Here is a 14,642-nt window from a genome sequence, read left to right on the forward strand (position 1 = left end):
GGCTCTCTCTCTCTCTCTCTCTCTCTCTCTCTCTCTCTCTCTCTCTCTCTCTCTCTCTCTCTCTCTCTCTCTCTCTAAAACCTGAATGGGATAGTGCCATCAGCGCACCTCTAAGGATTCTCTGTAGGTCGTTATTCAACGGTCTTGTAGCTACGATATGTTTATACCCTTCAACTTTACGTCCTCCTTTCCTGCCTTCATCCTTCCATCTTCCCGTCAAAGCTCTAATAACTTTTACTTCAAAGTGTACCTGTATGGTTTATCCCCCGTTACACCTGGGTGTTGAATGGCCTCACAGGGCCAAGCGCTGGGCTAAATTTCTAGTTTCAATTCAATCTCCTTTTTAAAAAACGTAAATCACAGGATTGTCCTTCGGATAACATTTTTTTTTATAACTGATAACGAGATCAACTGTTTTTAAAGTCACTTTTGCTCTCTAAGATGGCTGTTCATTGCACATCGGTATAGAAAAAACGATTAAAACCCAGAAAATTTGTATCCTTTATCAGTGTTTGATTTAATTGTGATGAGAATTTGCAAATATTGAACGTTGGTGACATTGTGCTATGGAAGTATTATGAATTTCACTGCAAGGAATGAGAGATTGTTGTGATAGTATTGAGTGACTGATGTGGGATTCTTGTGGAGAAGTTAGGTCGTTCTTTTGCCTATTTCCCTTCAATGGGTCATGTCCCAAAGGGGATAAAGGAAGTCAGATTTTTGTCAGTGTTTCTTTAAAAGGTTAGACTGAAACGATTTTAGGTACAGATTTTTATGCAGATTGGTACAAATTAGGATTAAAAGTTTTTCATTTAGAATTATGTTCGGTTTTGCATTGTAATTTACGTAGCTTAGCTTCTGAAGAAATTTCATTATCTAGGTGAAAATATCCTCTATCATTTTGGGAAGTAGCCTACAACAGCCAGTCAGTCAGCCAATTGACAAGCTTCAAACTCAGTTTCCTAAAAAAAAAAAAGTATTTTCCAAGAGTAGAATCATCAGCTTCGTTAAGCAGAGCATATAAAAATGCTATTTTATATTTTGAAATAGCGCGTTATAATCTTAGAAATGTATTAGAGTAAAAAAAACAATGTTTTATTATATGCCTGATTATGATAGATTTCCTGAAATAACTGTGTCATTAACTTAAGAAATATTTATATGGATTTATATAGAAAAATTCTTTAAGGATCAAGTTATTTTCTCGATTTTACAGTTTTGAAGTAACATATGATTTGTTGAAGTATCTAAGGAGATTATTTCAGTCTTCATAAAGTCACCGAGAAATTAATGATAGACGATTATAATTTATCTTTTTGTTGAGAAATTTAAATTTGATGCATTGATCTTTAAACGTTTATATTTTCGTAACAATAATTAACTTGTATAGAAGTAATAATTCTTGGTCCTGTGTTTCTCCATCATGAAAATGTTTCTAGTTCTTTATTATTCTGAGTTAAAACGCGTAATGAATTTCTCATTTTTAAACGAATTAAATAGAATTTTATAAAATTCAGTAATTAGCATCTAAGAATATATTTGATTTTTTCGACTACAATGTATTTATGAGCTCAGAGACGTTCGTGCCTCTAACAATAATAAAATCATATCTTTTATTTAATATCTGTTAATCTTGCGTCTGTTTTCAGTAAAAATATCATACTCCCGTATTTCTGTCTATTGTGTCTGAGCTCATTCTGGTAACTTAAAAAGAAAAAGGCATTTTAAACTTCATTTCAGGTTGACTTAATCTAAAGTCTGTTAAGGACCAAAATCCAGAGTGTCAAATTATTTCAATCACGAAAAATGTCATGATCATTACTATTTTCACTGTAACTGGTAGTGATATATCAGTTACGCAGGACCTGCGTAAAATGCGTAATGAATAATAAAGAATTATCTATGATTATTGGCTGAAGATACCTTAGGGAATATATGCTCGGGATAGTATAGTAAGGGATTACGAACAGAGGATAGTATAGTAAGAGATTATAAGGTGAGAAGTGTATTATAAATAATTGTAAGACGATTAAAGTTTATTAAGGACTTATAAGCTGAGGATAGTATATTTTAGTGAGGGATTATAAGCTAAGATAGTATATTAAACGTAGGAATAGTGTCTAGCCAGGTTAACAATTTAACTCTTATAGTTGTATAAGACACACTCATTTTTCTAGGAGTATTGTATATTTTGGGATATTGGTTGTAAACATGCTTCTTTATTAGGAGTTATATCAACTTTGCATTAAAACTTAATCTACCTAAAATGTAGGTAAATATTCAATTACAATCATATGTTTCATAACACTGTCCAAAAAGAAAGAAAGTCATTTTCATAATGTTATTTCCTAAAATAATATTGTTAGCTTTATAAAGTGTTTCAGGTTAAACTCGCTTTCCAGCGTTGCTTTTTTAGGGGTTTGCGTTTGAAAACTTATTACACACTAAAGTGATTCAGGTGTCCACGTGTAAGGTGAATGCGTACTTCGGTCCGATCTGACTGTCTGCTGGGAGGAGTGGCATGGATGGTCAGGGCAGTAGCCTTGCACGTCTTCTCCTCTTTTACCTGACTCAATCATGTGCATTAAATGGGGCGAGACAGGGAGGCACCTTGGCATTTGTGAATCTTGTCTGCTTTTCACTGAGCTTCAGGTGTCTGTAGTAATGGATCGTTCTGAAATTGCACTATAAGGCTTGAAAATTACTTTTTCTTTTAGGTTTATGATTTTTTTTCAGCTTAGAAATGCTATTTTTTTCTTGTAAAAGTGTGTAATTTTATGTTGCATTAAAGAATTAACGTAAGTTGATAATCACTGAAATCGAAATGTAGGATAGTAATGTAACAAATGGCATAAGCATTTTACCATTTAACTTCAGGAGAGCTGTAAACTATTCCTGAAGTCTTTAAATGACAATCCTGATATTATTGTTGTAAAATTATCAATAAAAAAAAAAGAAGGAAAAGGAAAGCATTCAAGGGCCTAGTAACATTGCTTTCTCAAAAAGATAACTTTGCATTAAGTTTCTGGTTACTAGGTGGGATAGGGGATGGCCTTGGCGGGCTTTCCTTTTCCTTCTTTTTTTATTAATAATTTTATCTTTCTATTAGAAGAAGCACTACTTACTTACACAATCATGAAATATGTAACCACATTTGCTGAGCTTTAAACGCACCAAACATCTGTTCGAATAAAAGAAAACGGACTGTGGCCGGAAAAAAATTCAAAGAAAATGTGCACTATATTTTGTGAAGGATGACTCACCTAAGAGTCTTTCTTGGTCGAATCATGAGCCAAGTTTTCTTTGAATCTAGGGCGTTTAAAGCTTTCAGAAAATGAGGGTTCGTGAATTTGATATATATGTCATTGACTAAATAGTGTTTGTATTTTCATTATATAACTGAACTGATAACACTGAAAAACCTGTCTTATGTTTGCCATCAATCTTCTACAATAAAAGTCTTGAACGAATTTCTAAGTTTTTCTTCAGCCATATTGTCTTAAATGGAAAGCTTCCATTGCATATTTAGGTATAATGCTGTACCTAAAATTTAAATACCATAGCTTCAAGCTTGAACACAATTCAGAGGCTTTTGAGGAATATTAACTAATGGAAATAATGAGCCATTATTATCATGACTTTAGTAAGGATAAAACCTACGTGACAGTCAGCTGGATTTAGAGGTGGACTTGGTCCAAAATGAAATACGAGACCGTTCGGCCATCTTGGCTTGTACTTTATATGCACAAACACTGTTACTGCTACTCTCACCACACGAGTGGGGGAGTGAACTAACTCAGTATGTGGAGAGTTCACTAACAGTCAAAAAAGGACGAGTGACTAGTTAGGAGAAAGGACTATTCTCATGAGCCTTTTGGTCCCTATTTCGTGGGGAATAGGGCATTTTGCTGGTGCTTGAAGAGGTAGGGGGGCGCTTGGGGAGAATACTCTGTCATATGAGGTTTAATACAGGGAGAACACTCCTAGTCATTAAATTTTTTTTTTTATTTTTTAAAATTTCATTTTCATTCCGTTTTCTGTTTGTATACCAGGGGAAACTAAAATAAAGTGTGATTACTTATATATTATTTTCAAATTCCTGAAATGTTACATTGAGTATGGTAACTCTATATCTTGCAATTTCTCAGTATGGAAAATATATAGATTAATCAACTTCAACAAGTTATGCTAAGGATATTATAATCACTTATAGGGTCTGTTACATAAGACAGAAAACTAAGCAGTAGAGCTAGTTTCTTTTTCATGGAAAGCCCCCTGGGTACACTGCTAAAAGGCTATTATAAGAAATAATTCATTACAATCAAGTGATATGCCTTATTAAACAGCATAGATGCCAACAAAACAATATTTCAAGACAGTTAAAATCATATATTATATAGCTGTAAATAATATACAACAACATATTTAAAATCATTTTAACTATCTTTGAAATATTTTGTTGGCATCGATGCTGTTTAATAAGGCATGTCACTTAATTGTAATAAATCCTTTCTTATAAAGAGCCTGTTGGCAGTAGGCCTACGGGGCTTTACATGAAAATAGAAACTAGCTCTACTGCTTAGTTTTCTGTCATATGTAACAAACCTTATAAGTGATTATTATATTCTTAGCATACCTTGTAAAAATATTAAACATGTTAACCTACTCAATAAGGTTTATCACATAACAATTGGTATAGACAAAAATACTTGGATATACAAGATCTATGGTCCTGAATGATATTCAAGGCAAAAAAAGTGATACATATACAGAATAAGTAAAGGCAGATGGCCCAGCATTTGAATGTCAGTAGTTAGGACGTTACTGACAACAGTACTTAAGTCATATACTAGGTTCATTTTAGTCAGAAAGCTGGAAAGGATTCATTCATGACAAAGAGTGCAAGATATTTGAATACAGTAGTTGTTTCGAATAAACTTCTTCCCTCACAAAGGAAATGAGACAGTAAGTTTAGTAAGGGGGATTATTTCTTAATCTCTCATAATTAATGATTAAAGTCTACAGATAATTAATGGTAAAAGCCTAAGATTTTACTTATGTTCAAAATTAAAAAAAAATAGGTAAGACCAGTCTTATAAGACTGCACTCAAGTCTGAAAAATTCTACACCGTTAACTATTCCTAGAATTAAATCATTCGACCTATACAAGGACGCAGTCTATAATTACTAAAAATGCAACGTCACTTTCTTTGCCATAATTTACCTTCAAGGACCCTTGCTCTTATATTTTCAAGAGTTTTTGTCCATACAAATATTCTTATGCAATTTACATTATCAAGTAGCAAACACTTTACAAAAGAAAAAAAAAAACAATTATCATAACTTATGTACAGTACAATTATGAGTTACATAAGCATCTTGTGTCTTTAACAAGTTTTAATGTTCAATATTTGTATCTAATAAAATCATAAATGACAAAACAGTATTTAATTGTACATGAAAAACAACTGGTTTTAAACATTTGATATCCGACTTAAAAAATTTTGCAGCACATACTATCTACATGATGTTACATTTTGGATTTGTTAAGCAATGTTACCTATAAAACAACCATTGATAGTTTTAAAGAATACTCTTTAAATTTCTATTAAAAATTGAACATTTCAACCACAACATTACCCTCTTAATCTGTAAATATAGTTTTAAAAGTACTAATCTTTAAAATACTCCGTCAAACACAATGAAAGGAATCTCTCAGGTATTCACTAAATTGTTTTAAATAACCCATAACTTTTTTCTTTGAGCTTCCCTATAGGTAATTATTTACCACTTTGTCCTAAATAATTGATCACAACCCAATTACTTTTCCCCTTCAAATTACTGCCATAACTACAATTCCTAAATTCATATTAAGTTTAACCTAAGTATCAAGAACCAGGTGTCTGAACATTCACTTTACAAAATATTAATCTTAACCCTTTCATTAGGTATAACTACTCACTGAAGTCTTCCACTCTTAGCACATTTACTTTGAGAAATATTCTGTGAATGTCGATTTAAAAATACTTCCACTGGTGGTTTCCTTCTCTTAACACTACCATAAAAATTTTTATTACTATTCCTTTCATAAATCATTTATTATAAATTTAAATTGTAAAATGCTCCCTACTATAACTGTCATTACTATATAGGATATATTCTACACTAGAGTACAAGGCAGTTACTTGCATTTTTGTATAAAGAATATGCAAAGCTTAAAACCAGTTGACAACAGATTAGAATCTTTTAATAGAAATTTTGTCATTCTAATGTTTAGAAACAAATGAAGAAAAATAAATAGGGTCTTCTACTGCAAACAAGCCTTTGGAATGTTATATGTGACCAGAATAACTAAATATTAATAGTTTGGGAAAAAATTAATAAAAAAAATTATCAATTATGAAGGTTTGAAATTAAGCTTACAAACAACCAGGGGAAAATTTTTTTTTAAACAATCAACACTTACTTTGATACAGGTATATTTTTCATTGTAAATATAACCTTAATTGAGAGAGAGAGAGAGAGAGAGAGAGAGAGAGAGAGAGAGAGAGAGAGAGAGAGAGAGAGAGAGAGAGAGAGAGAGAGAGAGAGGGGTATATTTTTCATTGTGAATATAACCCTAATTGAGAGAGAGAGAGAGAGAGAGAGAGAGAGAGAATGTTGCAAGCAGTGAAAAGTTTCTACAAAGGTAGTAAAGCATGTGTTAGGATAGGAAATGAAGTGAGTGATTGGTTTCCGGTGAGAGTGGGGCTGAGACAGGGATGTGTGATGTCGTCGTGGTTGTTTAACTTGTATGTTGATGGAGTGGTGAGAGAGGTGAATGCTCGGAGTGCTTGGACGAGGATTAAAACTGGTAGACGAGAATGACCATGAATGGGAGGTAAATCAGTTGTTCTTTGCGGATGATACTGTACTGGTTGCAGACACAGAAGAGAAGCTTGGACGATTAGTGACAGAAATTGGAAGTGTGTGTGAGAGAAGGAAGTTGAGAGTTAATGTGGGTAAGAGTAAGGATATGAGATGTACGAGAAGGGAAGGTGGTGCAAGGTTGAATGTCATGTTGAATGGAGAGTTACTTGAGGAGGTGGATCAGTTTAAGTACTTGGGGTCTGTTGTTGCAGCAAATGGTGGAGTGGAAGCAGATGTACGTCAGAGAGTCAATGAAGGTTGCAAAGTGTTGGGGGCAGTTAAGGGAGTAGTAAAAAATAGAGGGTTGGGCATGAATGTTAAGAGAGTTCTATATGAGAAAGTGATTGTACCAACTGTGATGTATGGATCGGAGTTGTGGGGAATGAAAGTGATGGAGAGACAGAAATTGAATGTGTTTGAGATGAAGTGTCTAAGGAGTATGGCTGGTGTATCTCGAGTAAATAGGTTTAGGAACGAAGTGGTGAGAATGAGAACGGGTGTAAGAAATGAGTTAGCAGCTAGAGTGGATATGAATGTGTTGAGGTGGTTTGGCCATGTTGAGAGAATGGAAAATGGCTGTCTGCTAAAGAAGGTGATGAATGCAAGAGTTGATGGGAGAAGTACAAGAGGAAGGCCAAGGTTTGGGTGGATGGATGGAGTGAAGGAAGCTCTGGGTGATAGGAGGATAGATGTGAGAGAGGCAAGAGAGCGTGCTAGAAATAGGAATGAATGGCGAGCGATTGTGACGCAGTTCCGGTAGGCCCTGCTGCTTCCTCCAATGCCTTAGATGACCGCAGAGGTAGCAGCAGTAGGGGATTCAGCGTTATGAAGCTTCATCTGTGGTGGATAACGGGGGAGGGTGGGCTGTGGCACCCTACCAGTACCAGCTGAACTCAGTTGAGTCCCTTTTTTTAGGCTGGGAGGAACGTAGAGAGTAGAGGTCCCCTTTTTTGTTTTTGTTTCATTTGTTGATGTCGGCTACCCCCCAAAATTGGGGGAAGTGACTTGGTATATGGGGGAAGTGACTTGGTATATGTATGTATGTATGTAGAAAGCCAGAATTTTTTTGTACAAAAGCCAACTGTAGATTCGAAATTGTGTAAAAGAAAATTCAACGACAGCTGCTATTACTTCGACAGCAGTCTTGCAATAGATGAAATAGTATACATAGGTTATATTCACAAGCAATTTATGTACTTTAATAAACAAATCGTAGAATAAATTTGAATTGATTACTAAAAAGGTGATTAAAATCCATTTCCCTTCAGTCACACAATTAGATAACTTGTTTACAGTATTTTACACAATTCTATAATTGATATGATCTAGAAGTGTAGGTTACGAGGTTCAGAGGAAATTGACATTTCATTCAACAGATAGTTTATGGAAATTGAAAACATAAATAAATTTCAAGGAAAAGGTCCTTCCTTGGTCTTAACTAGTTTTTAATATCCAATGTCCTAACTTTTGGAAAAAATTTAACACTACCTACAACAATACCATCTAATTATTGTAAAAGGCAATAGGAATCCATTATCATTCGGTATATTTGTATTTGCCCGAGTTTTCAGGCAACTAAACTAATGATTGACCTTGTTTAATATTAAATAATGATTAGGAAATTGTAATATGATTTTTAATTAGATTAAAAAAGCTCATAAATGTTGATCTTGATTTAATTTTCAAGTTAAATTTGGGTGTTTAAATTGCTAGGAAAATAGTACCGCATAGATGCATAGAATTAAAAAATAACTAAGATTAGCTTTATATACACTGACTTTATAAAGAGCAAATAAGATAATTGTCCTACACTGGGTAAACATTAATCGCTTTAATAATTAAATTCACAGTTTCCAGAAATAAAAATTATAAACCTGAATTAATCTAATAATATCGATGTAAAAATTTATATTATTTACTGTAACTTAACGCTTCTTATTTTTATCTTCAATTAGTAATTGCTATTGAACCTATAGTATATAAATGGAGTGACCATCATAACACAACCTCCTCAAACCTCATAACCTCAAGATATTTGTTGTATTGTAATGATAATATTTTAATATTTCATAAAAATTTGACGATAGACTGGTCACATCAGTCGAGACTTTCTCCGTGCTCCTTTTGTGGTCAGAAATGAATCAAATTGTCAATTCTTGGAAACATTGTGGATTTTTTCCTAGTATAAATTCCTGATTATTAGCTTCTTATCATCATCTTGATGTCAAAAGGGATGTTTCATTATATTTACTGTACCACGTATTTTGTAGTTCAATTTCTTGTTTTGAGCAGGAGGATAAAAATAATTTTCTTCTGTTTTGACGATTCTAATCTGGAAAATAAATAAAAAATATTAATTGTACAGAAAAATTAGTCATTCAAACATTTACTGTGCACTTCAATATCAATAATATTACTAGTAAACTAAACTGCATGATAACTATAAAAAATACAAAATATTCTAAAGCATTAAATATAAAAATTAAAATAATGACAAACTAGAGATGTCCAAAACATTAATGATAACAAATATTACAATTGAAAGTATATCTGCTAAGATGGAAAAGTATTAACTCATAAACCCTAAAAAGGAAATACTTCACTATAATAATCAAATGACCTTAACTAACAAAATGACAAATTCGTAGATAATTTGTATTTTTCTTAACTATACAAACCTTAGCTATATATAAGGGGTTATACTTTCGGCGGACCTGAAATGACGAGGCATTAAAATTTAACGAGGGTTAACTATCCACACCGCTAGTTAGCGGGGGGTAGGGGGGGAGGTAGCTTGCTACCACTCCCGTTCATACACCTGTGATTTAGTCACTTTGCTTGGAGGTAGGACTTCAAAGGGGATAGGGATGGCGGGCAAGTTTGTATAAATAGCAAAGGTTTGTATAGTTAGGAAAAATACAAATTATCTACGAATTTGTCATTTGTTCCGTAACTGGAATACAAAACCACGCTATTTATTAGGGGTGACTCACCCATTAGGAAGGGGGGGACGTCCCTGCCAATCTGGTTTTTGGTTTTGCCCGGGGACTCCTTATCTGGGTATGTCAGTACTCAAAAATAAGGAGTCACTGTCCTCACTAAACCTTGCTACGCAAGGTCCGCGGCCTACGCAAGCTGTGTGTTGAGACGTGTAGAAGTGTGACTGTCTAGGTAAAGTTATTCCGAGTCTATGTAGGAAAAACCTGATGTAACCAAGACTTCCCAATACCACCTCGCCAGGGTATGGGGACGCAACAGTATTAGCTTAATACTAGGCACACAAGGGAGCATGGTTTACCTACAGTGGTTTGAGGTCAGCTTATGCAGAGAACCCAGGATGCTGCTTTCCCCACGAGAGGGTAGGATGAAGAAAAGAATAAGAGCCAGTCAAATCTTTTCATTCACGCAGACTAAAACCGGGTAACAATGCCCTCAACCTTCTGCTACTTGTCCAATAAGGAGCTTGAGGTATACAACCAGCAGTTGTGCAGCCACCACCAGACCCATAGGGATCGTATAGAGTTCCTGTGGGTCACGTCTTGCAGGAAAAAGGTTGTGAAAGTCACCTGGAGCATTCACATCCTTTCTTGTAAAACCTGCGTCACAGAGTAATCTGCTAAGAAGGACCAGGGGCATAGTCATGCCCCTGACACTGTGAGTCATCATGTCGAGATGATGTTTCGGTGATCCTCCTTTAGTCTCTCCCAGTGCTGACAAGAGGAGGGACCCGGGCAGGCTGTTGCCGTTTTCTTTAGGTAAAGTCTCATACCTTACCCTGGGTACAGTAACGGATGATCTGGATCGTCCGTTACCTAGTTGAGACTTGTGTAGGATCCATCACCTCTGGAGACTGTGTCTGGTGACATACTCAGGGACGAAACTGAACATTGTCTTTCGCCCTTGTCAATAATGGGCGATGTCGAAAGAGAGACCATGAAGTTCCTTAACTCGTATGGTTGCTGTCCGAGTGTGTAGGAACATTGTGTTCTTAAATCAGGAGAAAATTTGTTGCCTGGTGAAGTGGAACACAAGGAGGTCCCTTTAGGGATCGGAGATTTGAACCATGTTCTGAGAGGAAGGTCTCAATTCCGATTGAGGAAAGGCAAATTGTAAGTCCGTATGAGTTAGGAAAAGTCTATCGATGAGAGCGTGTCCCTTTCTTTCAGTTTGAAGGTGAAGGATCAAGGTTGAGTGATCATCTTTACCTGTCGAAACTGAATAGGGGGTCTTTTCCTCTTGCATATACTCGAGGATTCCGCTACTGCTGGAATCGAGGTATCGAGTGGAGAGAGACTTTCATATGACGCCAACCACACAAGACATGATACTGCCTGGTAGACTGATGCTGAGGAATTCCTCGGATATCTAGACAACCTTTTCGCAAAGAGGTATTGGGTAGTCTTCAGGCGTACAATCATAGCAAAGCTATAGCTTGTGGTAGGTGTTGAAGTGGGTTGTCTGTTATGTGGAGAGGCTTCTCTTGGAAGCTCTATCAGGAGCTGCAAAAGGTTTGGAGACCGTTCTGCATAATGCCATAGCGGAGCTAGGAGAGTCCCTGAGAGGTTGACCAATGTTCTAGCCTTGTTGAGTGCCCTTCTCCAGATAAAACAGGGACGAGACGTAAATGTCATTGTTGTACCCACCGTTGTTGCCAGAGAGCCTTGGGGTCTAGGGCTGGTGAGCAACGGTAGCCTGAAATTCAGGAGCGTTGCGAACAGACCCCCTAGTTGGAGGACCTCGTAAAGTCGGGACTTTGTTGGCTACATGGCGATCCGAAGTCCATTCGGTATACCTTATCTGAGATGCTGTGCACAGATTGTCGGCGAGCACGTTCTTCCCGTCTGGAATGAAGCGGGCTGATAGAGGTACCGAACGGACTTTGGCCCATCTTAGTGTTTATACTATTAGATGGGAAGAGCTACAAGCCAGTTCCTACTTGCTTGTCGATGTGGGTCTCTATGTGGTGTGTGGTGTGTCGTCCATCACATCACTGAGTGGTCTGTTAGGAACCGATGAGGCTGCTGAAGGACTGGAAAGTTGGCCTTCATCTCTTAAGAGATTTAAGTGAAGGTACCTTCGGGCTCTGTCCAGAGGGCTGAGGTCGTGTGGTGCAGCACTATGGTCCTCCTTTCTTCTATTTCTGACTCAAGTCTTCTGGAATGGAAGTCGTTCTTGTTTCGAGAAGGTTTTTGTGGAGATTGGTGTTTAGAATCATTCCTAGATATACCAGTCTCCTGGGAGGGAAGTAGGGAAGATTTCCGTAGGTTTACCCTGATCACTGGATCTTGGTAAAAAGACTTCAGAAGTTCCAGTGTTAATGCAATGTTGCCACTGAGTCTGCTAAGGTCAGTCGGTCGTCCCGAGAGAGCGGAGACAGAAGCCAATCCTGTGAGACCAGGATGGATGTAGTGGAAAGACCAAAGCACAGTGCCTTGAACTTGGACCTGGGAGTAAGTGTCCTTTAGGTTCAGTGTGCAAATAAAGACCTGAGGTCTTAGCCCTTGATCGAACTCCAACATGGTGTGGACATCGACCCAAAGGGACAGCTCCTCGGTGATTTCTTTGCATGGAAGATTGTCGACGCTGGAGTCTTGACTCGTGTCGTAAAGGATCAGGCGCCATACCCAGTGTAAGAATTCTTCTCAGAGAGAATTTCTTTAAAAGGAAGGCCACACTTAGCCTTACCAAGCACCCTGATGGGATTGATGCTATTCCTTAGAATAGAATCAATCTGGCGAATGTTAATCAATGGTTACTCGTTGGGTATCGTGGTTACTGTGCAGTTGGAGAGTGCTCGCAAGTAGTTCCCTGTTGGCAAGCCGTTGATGAGGGTTGTCGAACGTTTACCAATCACTTTAGTGTGATGGCAAACGGCCAGTATCGAGAAGTATGTTGTATAACTTCTGATCTAGGAACTACAGGAAGCGGTTGACTAGTAAGTTCGAGTCACGAACTGCTGGCAAATAACTGATCGATTCATCGGTGGTCTGTGAGCCGATGGTGAGTTCGAGATCAGCAAGCTGATTATGGTCCCCCCTGTTTGGTCAGAGATAAGCAAGCTGAAGATGGACTGGTCAGAGATCAGCGAGCTGAGTTCAATGATCAAAGAAAGGTGAGCTGACCATCGGTGATCTAGTGATCAGAAAGCTGATGACTGGTTATTGACTAGCAATCGGTGATTGGAAATGGTAGCAATTGGAGATCGTTAGTCATTGGAGGGACTAGAGGTCAAAGATCAGCATTGAGCTAGCAATTGGCGATCTGGTGATCAGCGACCTAGCGATCAGTAAACTGTGAACTAGCCATCAGCAAACAGTGATCTACAGATCAGTCTGTTGATGCTTTCCTGTTTGCTGCTGGTGGTCTGTCAGGGAAAAAAACTTCAGAAGAGACAGGGACCAAGGATTCCCCGTTTTGATTCCCTTGTAGGATGGAATCTTTGGGATCTTGAATCCTTCTGCGGAGCCTTATTCCTCTTTTCCCCGGTGGCAATGTTGTGTGTTTGCGGGGAGGAATGGGGCAATGGTGACCTGTCCAAAAAGTTTTATTCCTTTTTACTGACAATTGCGCGAGTGTGTAGGTGAGTTTGGAGCAATGGCACACAGGATGATGCTGGTGCTTAATATCTGCCAGGAGAGCAGGCAAGCGCTGGTTCTTAGGCAAGAGCTGGTGCATTGGATCTGCGAGCCTTGACTCTTTGGCAAGAGCTAGCGCATGGATCCAGGACCGTAACTGCGAAGGAGGGCGCAGGAAAGTGAGGAAGAGCGCTGGCGCGCAGTAAGGCACTGTGTAGTTTTGTGCATTCTCCCTAGAATGCACCGAAGCGTGTGACTGGTTGCGCAAGAGTGGGAGCATTGGAGCGTGCGTGAGAGTACTACGTGGAGACTGTTGGCGCGTGCGTGCGTGAGAGTACTACGTGGAGACTGTTGGCGCGTGCGTGCGTGAGAGTACTACGTGGAGACTGTTGGCGCGTGCGTGCGTGAGAGTACTACGTGGAGACTGTTGGCGCGTGCGTGCGTGAGAGTACTACGTGGAGACTGTTGGCGCGTGCGTGTGGAACACCATCGGCGTCCGCACGTAGAAGACCGTCGGCGCGCGGAAGGCTGTGTGCGCGCACTCAAGATTATTGAAGCCGTCGGTGCGCGTGCGCAGTACTGTTGGCGCACGTGCAGAATACCATCGGTACCACGCAGAAGAGAGTCGACGCGCGCAATACTGTTGGTGCGCGCGCGGGAGACCCTAGGCGCCCGCGCCCGTGCAAGACTATTGGCACGCGTGTAACAGCATTGGTGCTTGCGCGCTTGGAAAATCATCGGCGCACGCACGGGAGACCAGCGGCGCCCGCGCGTTAGATCGTCTGCGTGCGCAAGAGCATTGGCGCTAGCGCACGCGGAAAATAATCGGCGCGCGCGCGTGCAAGACTATTGGAGCTCGCGCGTGCAAGACTATTGGAGCGCGAGCGTGCAAGACTATTGGTGCGCGTGTGGGAGACCATTGGTACCAGCGCGCGAAGATCGTCGGCGCTCGCGCGCATAAGACTGTCGTCGAGCGCGCGGGAGACCATCGGTACCTGCGCGCGAAGATCATCGGCGCTCGCGCGCGTTCGGGAGACCATCGGTACCCGCGCGCGGAAGATCGTCGGCGCTTGCGCGCGTATAAAAGAGCGCTTGCACGTGTATATAAGAGACTTTCGCTAAAAATAATTGAGACAAACAATCGGAAGAGCAACCTAA

At 38.9% G+C, this 14,642-nt stretch overlaps 1 long non-coding RNA gene across 3 annotated transcripts in view; it reads right to left on the reverse strand.

Annotated features, from left to right (window-relative positions):
* The window catches only part of LOC137616678 (uncharacterized), a 279,052-nt gene that overhangs the window by 227,546 nt on the left and 36,864 nt on the right, over positions 1-14,642 (reverse strand). The window contains exon 3 of one of the 3 annotated variants that reach the window (XR_011039477.1): positions 7,929-9,241. The exons of the other annotated variants lie outside the window; for them this stretch is intronic. This is a non-coding gene — a long non-coding RNA (uncharacterized lncRNA). Of the gene's footprint in view, positions 1-7,928; positions 9,242-14,642 lie in introns of those variants that run through there. 3 annotated transcript variants of the gene reach the window in all.

This window comes from Palaemon carinicauda, chromosome 22 (assembly GCF_036898095.1).
Source record: "Palaemon carinicauda isolate YSFRI2023 chromosome 22, ASM3689809v2, whole genome shotgun sequence".
Taxonomy (NCBI): Eukaryota; Metazoa; Arthropoda; class Malacostraca; order Decapoda; family Palaemonidae; genus Palaemon; species Palaemon carinicauda.